At 38.4% G+C, this 14,541-nt stretch overlaps 2 protein-coding genes across 3 annotated transcripts in view; one reads left to right on the forward strand and one right to left on the reverse strand.

Moving 5' to 3' along the window:
- The window catches only part of LOC136839411 (uncharacterized), a 9,874-nt gene extending 8,749 nt beyond the window's left edge, over positions 1-1,125 (reverse strand). The window contains exon 1 of the mRNA XM_067105417.1: positions 1-1,125. This exon is cut by the window's left edge and continues 1,551 nt beyond it. The gene's annotated coding sequence lies outside the window, so the exon portion shown is untranslated.
- Positions 1-14,541, forward strand: part of MED21 (mediator complex subunit 21) — a 215,570-nt gene that overhangs the window by 177,840 nt on the left and 23,189 nt on the right. The gene's annotated exons all lie outside the window — the stretch shown is intronic.

Below are 14,541 nucleotides of genomic sequence, written 5' to 3' on the forward strand. Positions count from 1 at the left end.
AAACTGCTTGAAGCTTCTTTACTCTTGAACTATATATTTTTGTTGCTAGGGGTATTTCCTTTCTCTGCGGACTGCTTTGGGAACAACGCTTCACCCAACAGAGTCTAGATTATTCTAAAACAACAAGATTGTCGCATAAACTCAAGTTTATTGTAAGAAGAGTTTTCAGTGTCAGTTCCACTGTTCTTAAGTTAAATCTCTTTCAAACAACAATGTTCTTTCTCTTATAATTTTTGCCTTTAAGAACCTATTTGTTTGATCTTGTGAACAGAAAACGTTTTAAATAAGATTATTTGAGAAAAATTTACACTTATTTCTTGATTTCCCTTTACATTTTTCTAGTCGTCATTATAAAAAAATGAGGATGATCCAACTTCAGTTCAAGTTAAACCTGTCTTGTATCGTCAAACCACTGAACTGACACGAAATCTATTTTAAGACTGTGCGCCTGAAAATCAGAACTTAGCCTCAGTAATCAACTTCGCTGAACTTCTTCCATGATGTTGCTCTGGTTAGTGATGACGTCTTACAGAGTTTATTATCGTTTAGACTAGATCACCTGGCTATTCTTGAAGGTGCGACAGCGCTGTGAACATATGGCTCGCCTAAATAATGTTGTGATTACAACATTATTTGGGTTAAATGAACTGTGCCAGTGGTACCGTTTACCACAGTTATTTCAAGACGAAACCATCTGGACGTGTCATTCCATTTGTTTTTCTTGAGGAAACACAACACCAACTCACGACGAAAAACTGAATTACAGTTTTTGCTTTTTCTTGTAAATGCTTATTCCTGTTAGCACAATATTTGAAAAAACTATTTTGAGTTTATCATAGTCCGGCAGCTATCTCCCTGACTACACTGATTGTGCAATTCAGTTCAGTACTTGTACGAGTATTAGACATTCCGTATACTTCGACATCACTTTTTTTTACGCTACCGTAAAAAACAAAGACTGCGAATTAAAACATGTCTCTCAGGAAATAATAATTCTATCGCATCTCGACGATTGTGGTCTCTGAGACAAATCTAACGTTAGAGGCTACACATGAGCTTCCCCAGGCGAGAGAACACGCCAGAAAAATACTGAACCGATCGAGAAGCGAGTGCAACTGCAAATGCAACCTACGCTGCAGACAACCGGGCCTTTGTCTGTAGGTCATACTGAGAGAGAGAGAGAGAGAGAGAGAGAGAGAGAGAGAGAGAGAGAGAGAGAGAGAGAGAGAGAGGGGGAGTAAATACATGACCCCACAGTCGCAAAGCTCCTCCTCGCTAGCGGTGGCTTCGAGAACGTAAGCCAATCACTGCAATGAACTCGATCTGAAGCAACCTTGCACACTTCCAAGAATCTACTTATTACCGAGCTTACCTCAAGCGCGTCACCCGAGTCCCGTTTTCTTAGGCGTTCAAGTTGGCATTAACTTGGAGGGAAAAATCATAGGAATGCAATACCGCACTTATCATTTTACGCTACGATTCAGCGTCGTGCTTTTGGTGAACGCTCCTGACAGAGAAATCAGATTTTATACGTAATACATGTATTTGGACACAAAATTGGTTTCAGTCACACCAGATGTTCGTTTGTGTTAAGAAAAAGTGAAATGAAATGTTACTCCAGACGAAGCATCACATACAGTTATGTTTTATTCTAAGACTGGCTGGATTTTGATGATCGGAAGAGATATTCTCATCTTCATATAGTTTACTAAAATGATTATTACGTCATCATAAATAATATGCTTTCTTGAAATAAAAACCATGAATTTAATCAGCAAGCTTCCACGGTACGCACCTCACTCCCATAACAGAAAATCGAAATGAATTGGGCAAAAGGAGGTTGTGAGGTAAATCTCTGAATAATAAAACGCAATGTTTACCCAAGAAGTTTTCCGTTTGGAGCTGTGTGCAATACCGATAGTCTAAGGGTAATGAACTCCATGTCTAGGTTTGTCGTCGTCTAGCCCGAGACGTGGTAGCACCTCCCACAGCTGGCCCCTATATACAGTAAGTATGCAGATTACAATGTTCCTTAGTCTGAGCTTTGGAATGATACTTAACATCCCTATGGTTGGGACTCCCTGTCTCAGTGTTCTCTTATAATCCCGTAGGGAGGTAATGCCATCAGTGCACCTCACGTGGAGCACTGCAGGCGTTACTTAAGGGTTTTTGCAGCGTCCCTTAGGACCCTAGCTTCAACCTCTTTCATTCTTCTTACTGTACCTCTGTTCATATTCTCTTTTTTTCATCTGACTTTCCATCCTCTTTAACAGTTGTTTCATAGTGCAGCTGCGAGGCTTTCCTCCTGTTACACCTCTAAAACCTTTCTGCTCTCAGTTTCCCCTTTCAGTGCTGAATGACCTCATACGTCCCAACGCTTGGCCTCAGGGGCGTCGTTTCAGATTTATGTTGGGCGGGGGGGGCAAAGACGGTTTGGCAAGCGAAGCGAGCTTATTCAGCTGGGTTTTTTATTTTGAGCTATTTTTTGTGCTTTTTGAAGCTCATAAAATAGATAGATAGATAGGTAGGTAGATAGATAGATAGATAGATATAACTCAATGTGATGACACATTTGAATTTCGGTAGGAATAATGGAAAACTAGCAGCTGTTACTTCTTGGGGCTTGGGGGATGAGGGGGCCAAGTTGAAGGTTGGGGGGACAACTTGAGTCTTGGGGGGCAGTTGCCCCCCAAGCCCCCAAATGACACCCCTGCTTGGCCTTTGGCCTAAATTCTATGGTCTATTCTAATCTCTTATAATGTCTTCTTTTTGACAGTATGTACAAACTAACAGAGAGTTACAATTTGGTATAAAAATATAAATGATTAAAACCACGAAAGTTGATGTCAGTAAATACTAAATAATACTGATAAGCAAAATTATTGTAATATAAATTATTCCATTTTAGTCTGATTTTCTTAGAAGTGACAGTAAATAATTTACCATCAGCCTGTACCATTGTAATCTAAAGTGGGATCTGAGCATGAGCTTCCACCAATCGGGATTATCTACGTGGCTATCGGCTGTATATATTTGCCATTAGCTCAAAACAAACATTAATAGTATCCCATATTACTTTCGCTTGAAGAAAGAAAGAGTGAAAAACTATACGGTTGTTATACTTATCATAGAGCAAATGTATTTGAGGGATTTAGTAGCGACAGACCTAATAATCCCCAAGAGACCCTAGGAATGTTCCATATAATTGCTCTGTACCCAATTCATGGGCAAATGAAAATGTGCAATACGCACAAATAATAAACGACTGGAATGCTCTCCCTGTACCATTAGCGCACCATACTTACAGTTTTCAGTTCTCTTACACTTATTTCGAGCTCCAGAGTTTCACTGTAATGACATTCAGGTCATTCAGTGTAATTACGTTTTGCTCATCATAAAGCTTTCCTTCTCCGCTGTCGGGCAGGGTCCTTATACCACCTTACCCGATAACCGAAGCATCTCTCCTATCTTGAATTTGCAGCGGCAACATTCGGTTACAAACAATAAGGCAGAAATGCAAACCAACGGAATGATCAAACTGTCATTAGAAGTTATCTCGGAAATTGAACTTTGAGGGATGAAAAATAATTTATCATGCATTCCGATGAACAAATCTATAGTAAATTACAACGGTACGTTAAATAAGACCGTAGGTACTTCTTTCGAATGAACGCCATATTCTAGGAAGCTTGAATTTCAAGTCGGTGTCCCCTGTGGGCTTGTTCCATATAAATAGGGTTCATCTTTTGAATAATATAATAATAATAGTGATGATGCACGCGTCATTTCCTGTCATGCTGTCGTATGCCAACGATGTGATTAAGAGATCTTTAACTATTATGAGACGTATAGTTGATAATTCTACGAAAACCTTTTGTACAATACTTAATGTTACAGCCAAAGGGCCATTTTATTTATGAACCTTTGGGGACCAGAACCAGTATAGACAACCAAAGGGTAAACATTTCAAGGATATTTTTCTGAACTTTTAATTATATAATTAAGGACTGAGTAGTAACTAACTTCTTTGGTATGTTTCTTGCGCAGTAATAAGTGTGGTCATCGGCTCTGGAATTACTGTTTTTTATTGTTAGTAACTAGGAATAAAAATAAAATAGTAAAAAGAAGTAGTCTTAAATTTTGAAGAAACATTCACTCAGTCCTTACAAATTTATAGACAATTTTCACAGAGTTTTGTTTATGAAACTATGGGTTCAGCAACTGTTTCTTTCTTTTACCGGCAGGCTTTGGAATCATCTTTTTTTTGTGACTCTTTTAATCTTTTATTCTTGAAGAGACCGAAATTCAGTCAATTCCTTCATGGTCAAGTTCAACATTTCTTCCTCCTTTTTTCATTTGCTCGCATCAAGCCTCTGGTATAAATAGGTATTAGGTTCCCCGTCCCTTTGACATTTGGTCTTAAAAATTACAAAAAAGATACAAATTTACAGTTGATTGTTAGGACTTATAATAAAAATTTATTACTCGTGTGAACTATATTTAAAATTTGGCTGCAAATATAGCAAATCTAAATAGCATTTTGATAATTAGGAATTGTTAATTCCAGTGTGCTGGAAGAAAAATACTCTTCTTGTCTCTGATCTACTTTATTCTTAATAGCATAATCTGTTACCACACTTACACTTCTATCTGGTTAAAATTTAGGCCTCTTCTGTTGCGTATAAATAACCCATCCTTTCCTCATCTACCATCAGTGGCCACCACATTCAAGAGATTCTTGCTACACTTCACCTTTATTTGCAATCGTTCTCTGGTCTCTCCTGTATTCATCAGACGATTTGCATATAATAATTTCCATAGATTTTCATCCCTAATCCTTCATTCAATGCATCCATAACCGGTGCAAACAGAAATGGGCTTAGTGCTGATCCTTGATGCAAACCAACTTAACTTCATACATTTCAGTTTTTTTTTCCACAGGCTGTCATTACTACTGTCCTTGCTCTTTTATGCACCGTTTCAACCAATCTTAGCAACTTTTCTGGTACTTTTTTCTTAAACACCAGAAAACTATTAAATGCCGTCTCAATGTCTATAAATGCACAGCACAACTCTCGATTACCTTGTCTGAGTCTTAGTCGAAGAAATTAGTAAATACGGCAGTTTCTTAATTTACTTGAATACCGAGGTGATGAAAATACAAGGAGAAACGGTACATTTCAACTGTACTCTTCGCCCACAATCAATTTTTTCCTAACTAAAATAGAAATAAGCATGTTGCCATCTTGGCTTTTTATTGGCTAGATCTGGATTTTTTTTTTTTTGTGGGGTGTGGGGGTTGGTTATCAGGGGTAAAGCAGATCTGAAGGGAGTCAGGAACAAAATAACATTCAGTTAATGACAGTAATGGAAAAACCCTTAAGCTGGAAGTCTATCGTGCTTAGTTTAACGAAAAATGATATCGGCATTACACGACGATTTTTCGTATTGCCAATGTTTATTGGATTTTCGATGAGCGAACGAGAAAAAAAAATCCCATAGTTTTGAGTTTTTCTGTAAATTGTATCACCTGGAAATAAATGTTATTGTACTGCAAATTAAAGTTCGTGATCTTGAAGCCGTATAATTATTGGGACGTTCACCTTCTTGGCTCTGTTTGAATATCTTTGACTTTAACGACAATAGTCTGATTTTATGGCATGGACTGTCAAGATGTTCACAGAACTTATGCTGCTGAAGCCTGCGTATATTATGCAAGCAAATCGGAATATTAACACTACAGTAAAAAACAAGAGTAACCAAATCCCGTGATCCAGTCAGGATAATAACTGTAACAGGTCAATGACCGTTTAACATGTGAATCGTCAACTTTTCCTGTAGTTATCTTGTCTTTATAGTCAAAGAGGCTACACACAATATTTTTGCGCTGTTATGTCTGCGTAATTTTACCCTGTAAATGTGAGAGGGGTTATTGACAGTTTGTCACCACAACACTTAAAGAAACGTTTGCTAGGACTTAACGTTAACACAAAGCTCCCCTGAGTGAATCTGATTGTTTATTTTGCACGCTTCGTTACGGACGACTTCCTCTCATAAAGAATCACAATTTCCTTAATTTGTTCACCGTCCCCAACGTAAAGGTCAGTGTCATGGGCATTTCTGTTAGGACTAGGATTATCCATTTCAAGTAAAATAGTGTTGAGTGCAAACGGTTAAACTATTGCGGTAGGTGACACCTTGACACTTGGCTGAGTCAGCCTACCTGAGGTTGTAAATATAGGCCTCTTCGGAAAACTTAAGAGGTTTAGTAGGCTATGGGGCAGCCAGTAGCTACCCTGGGATTAGGGTCTAATCAAAACAGCTTAGGCAACCCAGGCAGCATGGTCTTTGCTAAAGTCCATTATCTCGGGATGTTAGGCTATCTTATAGGGGACTTTGGGCTAAGACTGGGTAGCCGATGCAAATGAAAGATACCCCTAATTGGATTTAAATGGATACCCCACCCTACCCTAGGGATTCAAGACTGTTTTGTGATTCATTGATGGTGAATAGGCCTACTGGAATTGTTTGTGTGTTTAAGACCCCCAGTTAGAAGTCCGACCCCTAGGACTGTGTAGGAAGGGTGCAACATTCTGTAAGACTGAAGACTAGCCTAGCCTACTACCATGCTTGGTTCCTGTGTTGATGAAAGGGTTATGAACCGTTCCAACGCAAACAGACAGGTGTAAGAGTTGGAAAGATGAAGGTGTAACCTGTGAGGATTGTGTATGAATACCCCCCACACCCCCTCCAATGGCAAGAAAAACTTCTCAGTTCCTCCTGAAACCCCCTATTTCCTCTCAGTTCCTCTAGGGTGCAGCCCCGTACTTTGAGACCTAAAAAAAAAAGGGTATTATTTTACTTATGGACATTAATTGCTTTCAACATAAAATATAGGTTTTTCTGTTATATTATGATGTGATTTGCATGATTTTGAGGTTTATTTCCATCGCAAATGAATACTTATCCTTCCCGGCAAATGATATATACAAAAATTAATAAAATTACGACTTGTCAGAATACTGCACCCCCTCTCCTTAGCTAAACGGCAAAACTGTAATCAGTAAACACAGTTTTGCATTATTAGGTATGGAGAGGGGGTGCATTCTGACAAGTCATTTTTATTAATTTTGTATATATATGCCAGGAAGGATAAGTATTCATTTGCGATAAATAAACCTCAAAATCATTCAAATCATCATAATACAAACAGAAAAACCTATGGGTATTTTTCGTTAGACTCCAGCCACCTTCTACATTAAAATTTATATTTTTCTTGAATAAAAGACATAAAACTACAAACTTCTTCTCTATGCATTATCTTCCAAATGATTAATAACAGAGAAAAAAATACTAAACTTACATAAGTTTAGTTTTTTCCAAGTCCATTGTTTATGTTTTCACTATTAAGCTGGGTAGCTCCGTTCGTATGTTTGTTTTCCTCTGATAAATGCGCATTGTGACAATTTTCGCCTACATGTAATGACTCCACCCACTAAACAAGATTCTTCAATTAGAATACAGTAGCTGTAGTAAAAGCATTACTATTGGCACCTGCTTTTGCTGGACTTCAGTTGGTGTGTTTTACGGCGACAACCCGTTTGCGCATCGTTCCCCTCAGTTGTTCCTTAGCTGTGCTGACCTACTGGAGTTGAATTTTGAATCGTCAATCAAATTCAGATATTTTTATACAGTGCTTTTCTTTCGTGTTTCCAAGGATGTCGTTGGAAAAAAGCCGGTTCAGACTGAAAACCAAGTTAGTGTAGTCATGGCTTCCAATTGTGACGGTTGTGCTGTAACTGAATATGAGGCTATTAGCCGGTTTTTTAAGAAAAATGACGAATCTGTACAATTTTTCATAGATCACGGCGTTCTTCCAAAGAAGGTGAAGTGTCCCAAGTGTGGCAAGGATTGTGTTCTACGTTCACCCTGGTGGTGTTGCTGAAACATCAGACTCCAGTAGTAAGGTAAGAAACAAAATCTAGTCTAGAAGTGTCATTTTTAATGCATTGACTAAGTGCTAATGTCCTGTGAACCCTGTGGCAACGGCTTGCCATATAGCGTGCCTGCGACAATCTTTAAAAAATGCAAATATGCTGCGATTTCAATACTCGAGACTACCCATTCCTTTTGCATACATATAGAGTAAGGGGCAAACTATACATTTTTGCGAGATATCATCATCAGAGCACAACTAAACAACAAAAAAACTACCAGAAAATTTGGTTTTCCATGCAAAAACGGCTGGCTGGAGTCTTCGAAAAATTACCAAACCTATATTTTATGTTGAAAGAAATTAGACTTATTTAATTTGGCTAAGAACCAATTGGTTACATAGCAATGGGACCTACAGCTTATTGTGGAATCCGAACCCCATTATAGTGAGAAATGAATTTCTATCACCAGAAATAAATTCCTCTAACTCTTCATTAGCCGGCCGGAGAGTTGAACTCGGGTCTAGCGAGTGCTAGGCCACAACTCTACCGACTCACCCAACGAAGAGCTACTTTGAGACCTATCCTCATTCGTAATGCTGTATTGTAATGCTCATAAGGCAAATATCAGGGAATGCGTTCATGTACAGGAGCAGTAATAATTATGAATAAGGAACTAAAAATAAAGGCAAGCAGAAAGAAAGCTGGTTATAGAAAACGAGAACAGAAAGAAATTTAAGTAACTTGGAGTATGAATCCAAACATCGTTTCACCCGTTCCTAACCATCTGTTTGGGCTGTAGTACAAAGAATTAGGAGGGTTTTTCTTAACGGAGAGAAGAGTAACATAATTGGTTGTATAAGTATTTATAGGCTTTGGAACCCCCCAGCCCCCCCTTTTTCCTCAGTAAGAAGTTGGGCTGTGTACCAAAAGCTCCCCTATAAGAGTGCGCGTCCGTGGCAGCATTCGAAATAGCAGTAGTAGTGAAAGGACTTGTATTTGTAATGGCTACCTCGGTTCTCTTGTTCCTCCTGTGTTTATGTAAGGGTTTTGGTCTCTGTAATGCTGTATACAGTAAAATTTTATCACCCTCTCACCCCCCATAGTCTACCCCACCCATAACCCTGCTTTCCCTAGGGGTCCCCTAAATTGTAGGATAATAACAATCGGGGGAGCAAATCACCCTGTCCCGGAGGTATACCCCACTTTCTGATTGGGTCCCCTAGCTTGTTGGAAGAAGTTCTGTGGTTAATTACAGGTTAATTACAGTCGTGCGACAAAAATTGAAGGTAAAGCCTTAATTAGCAATCAAAATACTGTAGAAAAAGTTAATTGACAAGGAAATCCCCAGCGCGGAGTTAATATTTAGCTCTACCGGGGGGAGGGTTACTAAACACAGCCCATTTTACACATAAACTGATAGTTAACAAACCACTTGTGCAGTAGTACTCTTCAGTTTTGCTCAACATTTTAGGGTGGGTTAGGCAATGTCTGCATTGTTAGGCTACTGTAGTAGGCATATGAGTTACCATTGGATAAACACTACTGTAAAAAGATTGTAGGAGGTTTGTTGAGCCTGACCCATGCAGAGTGACACATCTACAAAATCAACTCTTTATGTGCTACCAAAATGTGACCTTTGATTTTAGTGATCCATTTATTTGAAACCCTTCAGGAGATAGGCCTATGGGCAGAGAGAGCTGGAGTTTGATGACACCATCTCATTTGTAAACCAGTTAGGAGAAAGTAATTGTTGCCACAGTGTCTGTTTTTAGGTAGTAAGTTGATAGTACGCTTGTGCAACTTTTTAATTTTCAAGAAGTTGGTGCATACTGTATATTGATGGCATCTGGGAAGTTTAAGAATTGGGAATCCTTTTTGTATTAAAAGTTATTATTTTTGCTAAGCAGTGGAAAGAGAGAAGAGTGATTGTGATTGGGAAGGTAGTGAAGATGATTTTGATATCAACACAGAATCTGGAAGTGATGATTTTGAAGTACTTGTAAGTGATAGAAATAGTGATGATAGTATTGTGGGGCAAGCGATAATGTCTCCTCCGTTTGGGCACATGCCTGTCTACCAGAACAACAGATGTGGCACTAAATTTTTGTTTCTTTGTGGAAATGCAGGTCCTGTCAATCTGCCTGACAGGAAAAGGAATTTTGGACCCAAGGTAGTGCTTATCTTTCTTAATTCCTAACAGGTGCTGTCATTGACATTACAGTGATGGAAATTAATAAAAATGCAGATAATGTAATCAGATTTGCGAGAATGATTAGTCTTGGGAATGCATTAGGAGATGCTTTCATTGCAGTTTGAACTACTTCTGATATTAGTTTGAATTTTTCTCTCCAATTTCTGAATTAAATTTCCTTTCTAAGCATATATGGAAGGACAGACATGCATCATTGATATGTGTTTTGTTGAGTTAACTGAAAATAAAAAAAATCAAGCTAAAATTTTTTCATTTTAGTTTTTGCAATTTTTTTTTAATGATAAAGCAATCAATTTTTATAGTTTCAGCGACGAGTGCCATTTCCTGGTAATTTTAATGATGATACATTATATAAAACATTGGCATATGGGTTTAAAAAGTATCAGAAAAATTTCCAAAGAAAATTTTTAAAAAGTTGATTAAGGGTGTCACATATTGGCAGGATCCCCATAAGACTTTGTGGGTTAAGTTTTATTAAACACACTAGGAGCAGAGGGAAAAATTGTGCCTCAGTGTGTCCATTCTAATTAAGTTAGGTTAGGATGCATAATTTTTTTGCTTATGGCCAGCATAATAGCCAATGATCATATGGCTGTAGAAGTGGACTAAAGTTGAATAAAAAAATTGAAGCCTAAGGTAGTAATCTGATTAACTGGCCGGTTTACAAGTTACAAAGATCTGAAGTCCAAAATACTACAGTCATCGGTTAAACATTTTACACAGATGATGTCTCATACTCTATACAAACAGTTGTTTGGGGTTCTGGATCCAGATTTTTATCATGGATAATAATGGGTTCTGGATCCAGATTTTTATCATGGATAATAGTAAGTTCATTTCTTCTCAAGAGGTCATAGGAGTGAAGGGGTAGCCATGAATGGCAGGCTTAGGAAATGGGAACGCAGAGCAACTGGGAAAGAGGAAGAAGGTTTGCCAAATTGCAGATGTGTTTATGAAAAATGGGAGGGTGTAAGAAATGGTCTGCAGATGTGGAAATGGAGGTTTATAACACAACATACAGATGTCAACTGTGTGGTTTGTGCAAGGTATAACCATATTAGGGGATACACGTAGATGGCAAATTCGTAGGGTAATGAACAAAATATTGCATAGAGTATCATTTAATTTTTCTTTTTGTAGGGCCGGAGTACCTGTAGTTGATTCCTCTGAAAGAGAAAAATCAGAGCCACATGAATTGTTATGGTACCTCCTAACTTGACCCCAACTAGGGTGCACCTTTCTATCTTAATTGCTGGCCTACTGTATTACCTGGTTCCCACATCAGTTCACAGCAATTTCACATAGACTGAAGGAACTCCACCTTCTAACCTCTCTTTAACTTTTGCCTTACCTTGCACTTCAGAAGTGGAACATTCAGAATCATTCCTGTAGATATGTGCGTAATAGTATTTCAGTGATCGGCATTTTTATTTGCAAGTACAGAGACTTTCACTTCCTTGTCACGCAGTTATAAGTTTGGCATATCTTCTAAAGTGCACATCTTGTTATTTTTAAAAAGAATTTGCCTGTTTTTGTGATAGTTACAAAGAGTGCCAGTAGATTGCTTGTGTCTGAAACAAGGTAGCACAACAGTAAGGGTATTTTGGTTGGGGTGTATTCATGTAATAGGGTGACAAGGAACTTGGAGACCAATGTGTAAGGTAAATTTGAGCCTTAAAAATTTCTTAAGCTTGGACCCTCAGTGTACTTGCCCTCATCTTGGATGCTGGTCTTACCTGGTTTGGGCTTTTCCACTAACCTTCTGTAGAGTGGTACAATCATGCTAAACTATATTACAGTAAACCCCCCGTATTCACGTTCTCACGATTCGCGGACTCACATATTCACAGATTTTTCTGTGGAACGTATCTACCCATTATTCGCAGAAAATTCGTCCATTCGCAGTATTTTTCATTGAGAAATATTCATTTATTACTGTATTTTCATATAATTTTCATGACTAAATGCACTTTTTCTGATAAAACTATTGAAATATTCAGGTATAAGCATTTTTAGAGGGTTTTTCTTGTGTTTAAACTATCAAAATAGGCAGTTCTAAGTGTTCTTAGAGGGGTTTTAAGTATTCGCGGATTTTAGCTATTCGTGTTGGGGTGCGGTACACATACCCCGTGAATACGGGGGGTTACTGTGTTTTTGTTTTTCTGTTTTACCTCACTAGCAATAGTATAAACATTTTTCTCATAAGGAGTGAATAATTTAGTCCTCAAACATAGGGGCTCAGAATTAGTAGGCCAAATGGACAATTCTAGGAGGCCATTCAGCACTGTAAGGATCAATTCTATATTGGCATGACAACTCTTAAAGAATTTTGATTATGAAAATCTAAAACAGTAGTAAACATACTTAATAACAAACCATATTGTACTATATTATAGGATGCCTTGCTTTTCACAGATCAGGCATGGATCAGTATGCCTAGCCAAACATTTTTAGGGTAACACTGTGTTCAGCATATCTCTATACTGTATTTTGAATATGATAAAATGTAACAGTTTTATTTTTAATTCTGTATACTCTACACAAAACATAAAGGCCTACAAATTTTGAGTGATGAAATACAACCCTCTTCAGACCAAAAAAATGGTGTAGGCCCAGTCACAAGAAAAAAATTCGTACCATAGTTCTCAAGAAAAAAATGAAAAAATGACGATAATTTGAATTTTCTTTAAATGTATTGTTTAGCTCAGCTAACAGGATACTGATTGCCTGCATAATAGCCATTAGCTTGCTGAATACTTCCATATGCCTTTTGTCTGAAACATTAAGTGAACTGATGCAATATTTTGTAATCTGACTGTACAATTCCTCAAGCTTTAGAAGTGGGAGGCTGTGGTTGTTATGCACTACTGTGCCACCAGATGAAATAGTTCTGGATCATTATTTGAATTGGGTTCTTCCATGCACTTCCATCTCAACTTATGGGAGCCTTTCAGGTATGTGTAGGTCTTATTCATAAATGTCAAAATAGTTGTGGATCATTATTTGAATTGGGTTCTCCCACACACTTCCATCTCAACTTACAGGAGCCTTTCAGGTACTGTATATGTAGGTCTTATTCATAAATGTCATAAAAAAGTTTGAAGTAGTTCTCAGGATTATTGATGTCTTGTTGATGTCATTTGGTTATTCAAAAAGTGAAAATTAGCAGATCCTTTAAAGAATGTGTAATGTTTCCCATTTACAAAAAGTATTTTCTAAAAGATATTGCATAAGTGATTACTTCAGTATATATTACATATAATGTACTGTATGCTGCTTTAAGTCAGTATCCACTAGTTAGGCAGCTGTCATTTTCCTTTAGTTAAGGCTTGATTTTTTCTGTCTCCTTGTCAATATTTTACCCTTGTTCCCATGGGAATACAAACTTTTCTCTTTTATGTGGATACCTTCAGTGAAAGCTTGTATGGATGTTGAAGCCTGGCAACAAGAAGGTTGACTAGTAGGTGAGGGACTCACCCACTCACTCGGTAAGGAGCATCACTTTTTTCTTTGGCCACATGGCTGTACAGCCGTCTGTGGTATCTCTCTAGTGTGACAAGAACTTGCTTTTGGGGGGGTTCCTTTGAAATCTCCACCATACGAGTATATGCTTTTGTTCTTGAGATAGAGGTAGTGCTTCTGGCACTTCAAGCATTCTGGTATCTGTGAGTGACAAAACAACCATGGTGTCTTATGTAAACAGGCAAGGGGCATGGTCTCCCTCTCCCTCTGCAGGTTGGTGAGGCAGGTACTTGTATAGTTTGCCATTAATTTGAGCTGTCAGCCAGATACGTCCTGGGCTGTCAGAATGCATTAGCCGATCAACTGATGTCACCAGAGGTAGGTATTGAGGTGGAGTGGTCCCTACACCTGCAAGTAATGGAGAGGCTGTTCAAAGTGGTTTGGGGAACCTCGGCAGTCAGCCAGTTTGGTATGTGCCTAAACAGGATGCCCCAGGTGTTCTGCTTACAAGCCCAAAGCCCTTGGGTTAAGTTGGAAGATGCCTTTCAACACCTTTAGGATAACCTCAGCATCATACTTTTCTGCCATTCTTCCGCAACCATCTTGTGATCAACTGAACACTGAGTAGTCCCAGTGGCTTCATGTTGGCCACAAGCCAAGTGATATCCTTATCTGCAGAGCCTTCTTGCCTAGGTATAGAGAGAACTACCCACCATGCCTCACACTGCTTTGGCAGCCTTACTTGGTTGAGGATCACCAATTTATGCAGTTATTTGCACTTTTAATGTTGGAAATGGTACTACCTGCATAGGACCTGACATCTTGGGCCCAAGTGTGTTTGACTGTTTATTTTTACTGGCGGGCATAAGAAGAAAGTATCCAAGAACACCATTTGCTTCTGGCTCTGAGAGGTCATCAGGCAGGTGTACG

This window comes from Macrobrachium rosenbergii, chromosome 6, assembly GCF_040412425.1.
Source record: "Macrobrachium rosenbergii isolate ZJJX-2024 chromosome 6, ASM4041242v1, whole genome shotgun sequence".
Taxonomy (NCBI): domain Eukaryota; kingdom Metazoa; phylum Arthropoda; class Malacostraca; order Decapoda; family Palaemonidae; genus Macrobrachium; species Macrobrachium rosenbergii.